This window comes from Astatotilapia calliptera, chromosome 8, assembly GCF_900246225.1.
Source record: "Astatotilapia calliptera chromosome 8, fAstCal1.2, whole genome shotgun sequence".
Classification (NCBI taxonomy): domain Eukaryota; kingdom Metazoa; phylum Chordata; class Actinopteri; order Cichliformes; family Cichlidae; genus Astatotilapia; species Astatotilapia calliptera.
Genome location: NC_039309.1, coordinates 15,629,398 through 15,640,528, shown reverse-complemented (window position 1 = coordinate 15,640,528; position 11,131 = coordinate 15,629,398).

Below are 11,131 nucleotides of genomic sequence, written 5' to 3'. Positions count from 1 at the left end.
CAACATACCAAAAGTATCAGAGAGAGGAGTGAGGGAGAGAGAGGGAAAACACACACACACACACACACACACACACACACACACACACACACACACACACACACACACACACACACACACACACACACACACACTGAAACAAGTGGAGGATACCATGTCACTTGTCTCTGTCCTGATCTCCTTCTCTCTCCTTCCCCCTGTGTTTACGCAGTATTTGGATCAGCTGCGGCCCAAATTACATGCAGATAGAGATATAAACTCAAACCACATGGGTCTGCTTCTGCTCTGAATCATGGTTGGCGTTTGGTTGTGTTTTCTTGGGCTTCCGTTGCCTCGAGAATAAATTAATTCATTGGTTTACTTTTGGTTTTGTTTGTTTGCTGAGGAACATTTGCTTTTTTGGACAGTTAGCTAACGCGGGACACTGACGCAATAGTTAATCAAAACCTGTCGGGAAGTCAAAGACAGGAAGCAGCGAGAGCATCATAAGCAGTCCGCTCTCCTGCTCCTCAGCAATCCGATGCACTTTAACCGTGCAACCGCGAATGAACCATAAGTGCATTGACAACTATTCAAAACAAATTCAGAGGAAGAGGTCAAGGACAGATGTTTCCACATCCTTAAGGTGAAAGAAGAAGAAAACCTTTAACTGCAAACCTTCAAACTGAATCAGCTACAGGGAATGGTAGCTGATAAATGAAAAAGCTTGTTACTGGCTCTAGTTCAGAACTTATTAAAAGAAAGCCACTAAAGCTTAGTCTAATAGTCTGTCATAAATAATTGGCAGCTGAGGTCCATGGATGGGGTTACAGGATTGGGAAGGACTGAGCTTTTTGGATTCAGTTTGCACTGAACCTGATGTAATGGCTGGAATTCGCAAAAGGTTGAATCTACTACCGAACCAAGAGAGTTAGAATAATAGCTGAACAAAAACCTCGCTAGTGCTGGGTTTGATCCCTTTTGCCTTTTAGAACTGCCTTAATCCTTCATGTTACAAATTCAACAACGTGCTAGAAACATACCTCAGAGATTTTAGCCCTTATTGATATGATGGCATCACACTGTTGCTGTAGATTTATTGGCTGCACATCCATGACGGGAGTCTCTCATTCCACCACATCTCAAGGGTTGCTTTATTGAACTGAGATCTGGTGATGGCGAAGGCCATTTGAGAACAGTGAACTCATTGCCATGTTCAGGAAACAGTTTGATATCTTTTGAGCTTTGTGACATGCTGTGTTATTCTGGTGGAAGCAGAAGATAGGTACACTGTGGTCATAAAGGGATGGGCATAGTCAGCAACCATACACAGGTAGGTTGGTGTTTAAGCAACGCTCAGTTGATACAATTCAAGTTCAATTTTATTTAATCACAATAACAGTTGCCTCAAGGTGCCTTATATTGCAAGGTAAAGACCCTACAATAATACAGAGCAAACAGCGAAAACCACAACAATCATATGACCCCTATGAGCAAGCGCTTTGGACACAGTGGGAAAGAAAAACTCCCTTTTAACAGGAAGAAACCTCAGTAGGCTCAGGGAGGGGCGGACATCGGCAGTGACTGGGAGTGAGCGGATGAAGGCAGCATGCAGCCATGCTGTGACATTGTTTAAACCAAATTTTGACCCTACCATCTAAATGTTGCAACAGAAATAGAGTTTTCCAGTCTTTTGCTGTACAATTTTGGTAAGCGCATGTGAATTTTAGTCTCAGTTGTATGTTTTGTTTTGTTTTTTTGTTTTTCTTGGTGTCCCGTTTGGATCTTTAGCCATCAGAATTGTTGTCTTAAGGCCAAGAAAGATGCCAAGCGGATTTATTTTACCAAGTGGATCATCATGGCCTTGCCATATTGGTCCATTTGATTGACATTTATTATAATTATGAATTAATTTTATTTTCAGTTGCTACAAAATCGGGACAGACATGACTGGGGGATAGGACAGGGAGAAAGAATGAAAGAAAGAGAGGGAGAGAAAGAAAACCAGAGGGGAGAAGAGACGGTGAGAAGGGGGGGGAAGAAAGAAAAACAAAAACAAACAAAACACCTGGATCACCTGTATGGAGAAGAAAAACAGAAGAGAAAGCAAACAACAAAGAGCAACATAATAATTACAGCACCATCACAATAAACTAGCTAGCAGTAGATAACAGTAGATACTAAATAATAAATGATATTGTGCAGCACGCAAGATAGACAGTGCACAATGTGCTTTGAGGCAGCAGCCAAGAAAGCTGTAGTCCGCGTCTGTGAACACCTGTGTGTACACCTGTGTGCATACCTGTGTGGATCAGCATGCTTGTATTCCAAAGGTTTCTCCATGTAACGATCTGCTAGGAAGTGTGGGGAGCCATAGCCCCGTCCACCAGGGTATGAAGCAGGTATGGAGGAGATCCAGGCCCCAGATATCCAGAGGCCCCAGAGTACAAGGACCTGAGGAGGACCACCAAAGGGGGGGAAACCGTGCCACCCTCCTGGGAAGAGCTGAGTAGAGCCCCAAAGGAGAGGTCACCCCGCAGCTACAGAGCAGAGGCCAGAGGGGGTTGCAGTGGCGTGCCCGCGGGCTCTGCCGGCAGCCAGCTTTGCCAGAGAGGACCGAGCTTCAGGCCCTGAGGCATCCCACCCCCCGGAAGGAGCCCAGCCAGGCCACAGGCGCCCGGCCCCGCCAATCGGCCACCAGGAGTCAGCCGGTACATACATGAGCGCCCAGCCCCAGACGACAAGCACCACCAACACACCAATGTCTGAGGGCATCAGCCACCGGCAGGGAGTGTGGTGAGGGGAGATAGGCCTCCGTACTTTAGAGGGCCTGAGATGTTCCCAGAGAGGCTGAGTCTAAGACCCAACCTGACATATAGACACAGACGAACAGGCACATGCAGACACAAACGTGCATTCCCACCCCATATGCACAACCAAATACTCGGCACTCACCCAACGTGTAGACAGACACAAATAGACACTGCACAGACAGTCGCACTCCCCAAACATATACTCTATATCCCAGGTCCAGGTACCCCCGCCCTCAGAGGGGCAAGCCGCACCTAGACCCAGGAGATGTAACCCTTCTCTCTGGGGTGGAGGCAAGCGGACCACCTCCTTATCTGCAGTAGCAGGGAGGCCCGCATCCCAGACCCCAGTCTGACGGCCAGCACCTCCACCCAGCCCCCCAGCCCTGACGGCTAACAGAACCGGGATGAGTGAAGACCTCAAACCTCCCTACGCCCACTCATATGTAGTGTTGCTGTGTGCTGTTCTAAAGTGCATTTAAAACTCAGGAGAGCATGGTACTAGCTTCCTCTCAGAGAGCAGCACGGCTCTTCCCGAAAACCCTTAGTGTCTAAATGCATTTAAAATTGAGGGTAGTGCACCAGCGCCAGAGGTGGGTTGGAGTACACCGACCATCCTCTGGATCAGGGGTGCCCAATCCCGGTCCTCGAGAGCTACCGTCCTGCAGCTTTTAGATGCATCCCTACTCCAACACAGCTGAATCAAATGAATGGCTTGTTATCAGGCCTTTGCCAAACACGATGGCATGCTGAAGAGGTAATCAAACCATTTGCTCTGGATGCTGTAAAACGTGCCCACCCCCAAGGCCCTATGTGTATGTGTTATGTGAGAGTGTGAGTAATGTGGATGTCTAGGTTGCAGAATAAAATTGAGGCACAGGCGGCCAGAAGGGGACAGAGGGGGAGTGCCTCCCCTGCACCCTGGTGACATACCTGCACCCCAAGCCCTGCATGTGTGGGTGGGTGTGGTAGAGCGGGAATAGGGAGGCAGCTGACGATGGGGAGGGAAGAAAGGGAGGGGCAAGCGGCCCCTCCCTGGGGCCAGCTCCCCCGCTGACCCCAGTAGGCACCCCCACACTCTGGAACCCACCAGGGAAAGGGGGCCCAGGCCCATCTGGACCGGGGACCGCAGCACCGCCCAGCCCCACAGAGTCCGGAGCAGCCCACCCGACTCCACCCCAGAGAAAACTGCACCCACCCCATCATCCAATTATCTCCCAAACTACACAAGACAATAGACACCCAGGTTGAGTTCATTCTCCACCTCTCCTATAACTCTCCCCCCACCTGCAGAGTGAGCTCCTGTAGAGAGGGGACCACCTGCAAAGATATAACAACCTCCCCATCAGTTAGAGAGCCCTCTAGTTGGGCCGATGCACCAGAGGTCCCCTGCACTGGGGCTGAGCCCCCCTGCACCCACCCGCCCACTGCTCCGGCGACACAACAGCCAGGACCCAAGCCCCCAAGGCCCAGCCAACACCCCAGACTGGGGGGCGGAGCACCCCCAGACCCCTAAGCCTCCACGCCCGTCCCGGACCCTCCCAGGGGCAGCCAGGCTACCAGGCCAGTAACCAACGTCCGCCAGCACAGACCCTCCCCCATCTCCGCTGTACGCAGTTGTATGTTTTTAGTCGACAGGAGTGGCACTCAGTCTGGTCTTCCACTGCTATACCCCATCTGCTTCAATGTTCAGAGATGCTCTTCTGCATATCATGGTTCTAAAGAGTAGTTATTTGAGTTACTGTTGACTGTCTGTCTTCTTGAACCAGTCTGAGCATTATCTCTGACTTCTTACTTCAACATTTTCTCCCAGAGATCTGTTGTTCACTGGATATTTTCTCCTTTTCAGGCTATTATTTGTAAACCCAAGAGATTGTTGTGCAGAAAAATCACAGTACAACCATGCTACATTCAAAGCTATGCACTTTTTCATCCCTATTCTGATGCTAAGTTATAACTTCAGCAGGTCATCTTGACCATGGCTAAATGAAATCAGTTGATTAGCTGATTGGAGATTTGTGTTCACAAGGTGACACAGTGATGGTGAGGATTAGCTCAGCAAGCACTGCCAGATATATGATCAGCTGTCAGTGGCAAGGCAGTGGGCGAATCTTTTTCTTAATCAAAGGTCTAAAAATTTTGCATAAAAGCATTATAATTATTTACAAAAGATGTTTACTTTTTTGATCAGAGATTTTCTAAAATGTTGACATTTTAATGATAGGGTGCTTATCAGTGTGAGTCTAAACTACACACAACAAAACCAACTAAATTCTTTCATGCAATAATTTAAGAGATGATAGAGCAAAGAGATAAAGTGGTTTAAAGTCAAAGCTCAGCCTCAGAGATAGACAAATATTTACTGTAACCTGAAAGCTGCTGAATATTGTGGAGATACAAAGCCCAAATTCATTGCAGATTTTAATCAACCTCTCAACCCCCGGTGTTACAGTGTCAACCAACACTGTGCAATGACAGAGTTTCACAAAGCTTGTATTCAGGGCTGCCATTCACAAATAGTCTTTTACCAAGGCCGAAGCACAAAGATGCAGTTGGTGCAAAAACCACAAAAACCCAGACCCCCGAGCAATGGCCAGGTGCAATGTGATCTAATGGCTGTCTTCATATTTCTCTTATAAGTGTCATCAGAGTCCACTGGGACCAATGAGTTCCTTTATGTAGCTTTATATCAGCTAAATTGTGTTTTTGGGCATGATTTCCCCCGCACTGAAAGATGATGATGTCTGGACACTATAAAGGAATTGAAGAGCGGAGTCACGAGATTCAGAATAAGTTCTTCAGTTGCAAACAACACTGACCCTATACACAGGAATCTGTGTAAAAATAGCTTTTGTTTGTATGGGCTTTTACCCAAAAGTCAAAACTGTACACAAATTGTGGAAAAGAGATAATGCGATAGAACGAAAATTATACAAAAACCCCAACATTTTAACCTCAATTGTCTTTTAAAGTTAAAAATAACATTTTCAACTCTCTGATAACACCTCTCAATCAAATGCACGTAACTCTACTTAAGTATTAAAAGTGTAATTAGTATATATATTTTTTATTTTATTTTATTATCTATCTAAATTGAGTTCCAGGTCCTTCCCCCTGTTTACCAGACGTTAACGTTTTATTTTTACCTTTAAAATTTCCAGATAACATCTTACAAATGAAATCCAAACAGTGTTAGTTTATTTCGATGAACAGTATATTCTCAGAGTGAAACACACTACACTTTTACTAAAAGGTATTAAGATTGATGAGATTTTTGTTCCAGCACATTTGTTCTATTTAATTTCTCACACTTATTTGTATTATTAAAAAAAAAGAGTGACACATCGGTTGCAGTGATATACTACAATGACAGTCCTCACAGCTATTTCACCTCTTACTCACACGCCCCTGGTCTGGCAAGGGCTAAGATATTCCCTGGCTCATGAGAGACCTTTGCCCAAGCATGCAGGCATATTAGCACCATGAGTTTAACTAATGAAATAATTTTCACAGCTAAGTGAACAGCTGCTTTGTGTGTTGAAAAGATAATTACAAAAATGATTATACACAACAATGTAATGTTTTTAAAAGCCCACATTTTCAGTTTGGGGCATTTACTCATAAAATTACATCCATATAAACAGTTTTCTAATGCATTTCTAATATAGTGAAATGACTTGTGTCTTGAGCTATATTGATATTTGCAGCTGGTTAACTCGAAAAATATATAGGAAGATGATGTTCTTTTTCTCTGTGTGAGCTGGCTGCCATGGGATCATCTTCAAATGCACTCGAATTGAACAGATCAGAGATGTAGGCAAGATCTGGAGGTCTGGGAAGCTGGGTCACCTTTATGAAAATTTGCCAATGCACCGAAGGAATACTAAACAAAACCAAAAGCTACCAATAAGAGACTGGTACAGTCTATGTCATGGTCGGAATTGGTACATTATCTGTTTGTATGATGGTCTCTCAGCAAGATCATGCAAAACTACCAAACTTAGTGTGGAGTGAAGTATGGAAAACTGAAGGTGGACTGGGTCTGTCTCATCTGTCTTACTAGCTCATTTTACAAAGTTACAAAAGCCAACAGATTTTAAATAATAGCGAAAAACAATAAAAAGCAAATGAATACAGTGTAATAACATAGTATAATAATGTGTAATCTGAAATGTTACAGTTACTTTAAATGAATGAAATTTGTGTGACAGTTTTCATATCTTTTTCTTTCGGTATGGCAAGTATGTGCACTTTCAACAAGTTGGTGGAAACAGAGATTTTGGTCCACAATACTAAGATTGCATCACATACTTGATGCACATTTAGAAGCTGCACACGATGCAAATCTTCTGCTTCACCACTTCCCACATGTACTCCACTGGAGCATGGCGATTGGTTAACTGTGAAAATCAGGATGGATCCATGTGTACATCAAATTCTGACCCGACCGTCCAAACGGCACAGCAGAAATAGAGACTCATCAGACCTTCCTTTTTACCTTCCTTTCCTGTTGCCATTTTCATTCTTTTTAAATTCTACAAAGCGTTCTGAAATATTCAAACCAGCTCACCTGGTACCAACATCTGGTACCACATTCAGAGCCATATAAACCACCTTTGTTCCCCATTCTGATGATCGGTTTGAAATTTGGTTGGCTGCTGCCATGTGATTGGCTGATTTGATATTTGCATTACCAAGCAGCTGAAGGTGTCTAATGAAGTGTCCCATGAATGTTTGTATATATATTTTACAAATGTCTTTAATAAAAAAACTTCTTTATTAAATTTAAGTGACTCCCACGACACTAGTGGCATTTACTCCCCCCACCCCATTCTCCAGAGTTTAGCCCACATTTGCTTCAGATGGGCTCTAGGAGGTTTAAGACAATTTATTTTCTGGTCAGTGTTCTCGTATGCACCTTCGTCATATACTATCTAGAACAACTGAGGCCTGCAGTGTACACGGGAGCACAGCTTTATACTGTGTTTGGCTGCTGACCAGAACAGCCTGAGAAGAGAGTGAGATGAGAGCCACGTTTAAAACAATCTACCACGAATTTGTGCTTTTTACTGAGCGTGCAGCCATGTTCAGCAGTTAATCACACACACACTCACACACACATACACTCATTCATCATTAAACAGCATTAAGTTTTCAAAATATGAATAGGGTTACTCAACTGCTAAAACCCGTACTTTTGTACTGTCATCATATCATCAATCATTCTGTTTCCCTGTGCCTCCGTCTTCATACCTGCATCTCTTATTGTGCGTGTGTGTCTGTGCGCACTCTGTAGCTCCAGCTAATGACATAAGTAAGCAGACATGTTCAGCAACATATTGGCGCATGTAAACACTGTACACTGTAGCAGCCACCCCCCGCTTCCTCCTCTTTCCTCCATGCTTTTATCTCTCTTATCTCCTGCCCTCTAAATCTGCTCATCCGTTTCTCTCTGTCTCTACTCATCTCTATCTGTTTATCTGTCTCCCTTCCTTGGGCACTCCAAGCCCTTTCTTCCCTGTTCCCCCTCTTTATTATAATATGCCCTCTTTTTCTCTTCTCGCACCCCGAAACACCTTCGCTGACATTATTTATTTCTCCCCGCAACTCCATCTGTCTGACGATCTGCCTTCCTTTCCAGCCGTTCATCCACCATCATTCTGCTGCTGATGTGCTGTGATGGAGGAAGTAAATAAATAGAACCAAAGCCAGGAATCCTAAAAGATCTGGTCTTTGCATAAAGGACAGTAATTCATCAAGCAGGATCTGCGTCCGGTTCTTCTTCATCGTAGAGAAGAAGATTTATCTTTAATAGTAATAGTCAGGTGATCTAGGAGGGCGGGAGGGAAGGTTTAGCGGGAGAAAAGAAATTATTAAATGTCAACAGTTGATTGATGCCACCTGGGGCTAAGATGCCATCTTTGTTTTGGGCTTAGTGTTCACTGCATTGGCAAAAAGGGAAAAAGTACGAAAGGGAAAGACGGGCAGGAAGGAAGGGATGTTATATCTCGCAGTCTTTAAAATAAATAAATAAATAAAATAAAGACCTTGTCCTGTTTGTAGGTGTAAAGTGAGAGATCAGTGTGTTGAATAATTGCAAACAATAGGTGGTGAAAAATGCAGGAAACGTTCTCCTAAGGCACCACCTCATTGTAGAAATCCCCGCACCAAATCCAGGCTTCCTTTAACCAGCCTCCTCCTGGGTAAGTGAGCTCTTTTCTCTCGCCTACCCACCACACCCTCCCCCTACATAACCAATTAGCTCTGAGGCCATAATGGATGTTGTTTGCCGTGTTTCCCTGTCAGCGGATTGAATTAGCGCCTCTGTGTGTGCGAGTGTGTGTGCGTGCGTGAGTGATCATCTTATCGGCTCTTAGTACAGTAATGAAACACAGTTATAAATGGCTGCAATCCTGTTAACAAAACAGCACCTGAGTGCAGCCCGCTAGATAAATCAGAACTGGGCCGCCGCCATGCCGGCCCCGGCGGCTGTTGCTAAGGCGTGGAATCACCAGGAGACAATTGAATCATTTGCTCATTGTCTGATAAAGCGTCTGTCTTTAACAACCGGATCACTGCTATAAAAAAGAGGAGAAAAAATAAGACTGTTTGTTATCTCTGTGCTTCTCCTTTCACAGGATTGAGGAGAGGCCGCGCTGGAGTTCTGTTTTTGTCATCAAACCGATAATACAATAAAACAACAGCATATTTATTTGATTTCCAACATTAAAAAAACAGCCCGCTGCTCTGGTTCTGGTTTTTCTTCACTGCACCACGGTGATATGGATTGTCATGCATACACTCTCTCTCTCTGTCACACACACACACACATGCACAGATTCCCCCGTCTTTGTGCTGGGGGACTATTAAAGACAGTGTCTAATGCTGCGACATACTCCAGTGCTCACACACTTAATTGTGTTAATGTTTGAGTTCACATAATCTTTCAGGGCTGTCATTCTCCCCGATTATTCAGCCCTGTTTTCAATTACCGAACGCCTCGGCACTGTAGGCCCAGAATGCATGATATACCTATCCGCGCGCGCGTTGTCTCTGTGTGTTTTCCCGCCGCTGTTTGGGCACGTGAGCAAAATGACTTCAGCTAAACAAAGATTGAGGATGAGGTATAGCGTGAATTATCTCCATGCTGAGTTTTTTTTGTGGTTTTGTTTTTTGTTTATCAGTTAACTCATTTGGCTCCGAAGCTGCGCACATGCGAATGTTTGCGCGCGCATGCACACGCAAGCGTGGTTTCAGCACAGCCGTGTGTTTACACAAGCATGCTCGGGCTGTCAACGGCCAGTCAGATGAAAAATTGAACAGCTCCTCCTTAAACTCATTTTGAAATGTGTCTGCAGCAGTTTTGGCTCCAGTCACCGATCACACCACATCATCAGCTATTGTGAATATGAGAAGAGTGAACTGTGTTAGCGTTTCGACACACACGCTAGGAAGCGGAGCGTGAGTCAACTTTACGGGAGTAAGAAAAATAAAAAGCACATAGCACAGTCATTACGTTGTGAGCAGGGCCCACTCAACCAGATCAGTGTGTGTGTGTGAAAACGATAGAAACTGTGTACGTGTGTTTGTGTTTTCTTATGTCAATCATTCATCAGTACCAGTGCTGGCGGTCTATTGAAAGAATGTTCCTAGCATGGTTTACTTACTGTCACACAAAGTCAAATGTGTTACTGTGTACAGCGAGGATTATGGCTGGAAATTCAAGGTTAATCACTGTTGTCCTGTAAAGTTAAAAGCCTTGTATGCCAACTCCCATACAGCCTGAATGTTCCCCAAATATATCTTTCCTGTGTCATCCTGTTCTGTAGTTGGTTAATGATGTGTTGCAGGAGTGCGTTTAAAAAATAATAATAGTAGTAAGATAGTAAGCCAGTGATAAACTGGGGAATTTCCACTTCTAGCAGATGGTGTCATTTCAGTGCATGATGCAAAAAACCAGCAGGCTAATAATACTGGCTTATGGGTAAATATATCTATTTAGCTTTTATTTCTCTGTCATTATTAGAACAGCTCCAGACAAAGGATTTTCCTAGCTGAGTAGCACATTTATGCAATTGATTTGATCATTAAATATAGAGTTTGCTGGGACATTAGAAGGTGTTTTAGGTTCCAGTTTTTAGGTTCAAGTTAAAAACACCTGAAAAAAATCTATGCACTTGGAAAATGAACTAAAATAAGCAAAACATTTAGAGGCTTTAGACATCTCTTATAACCTGCCTGATGTGGCTTTGATGGACATGTTTACTGAGATTTAATTTTTTCAAAGAGTGTTGGGTTTTGATTGTGATAACTATGTAATTTGTTTAAATCCTGCATTGCTA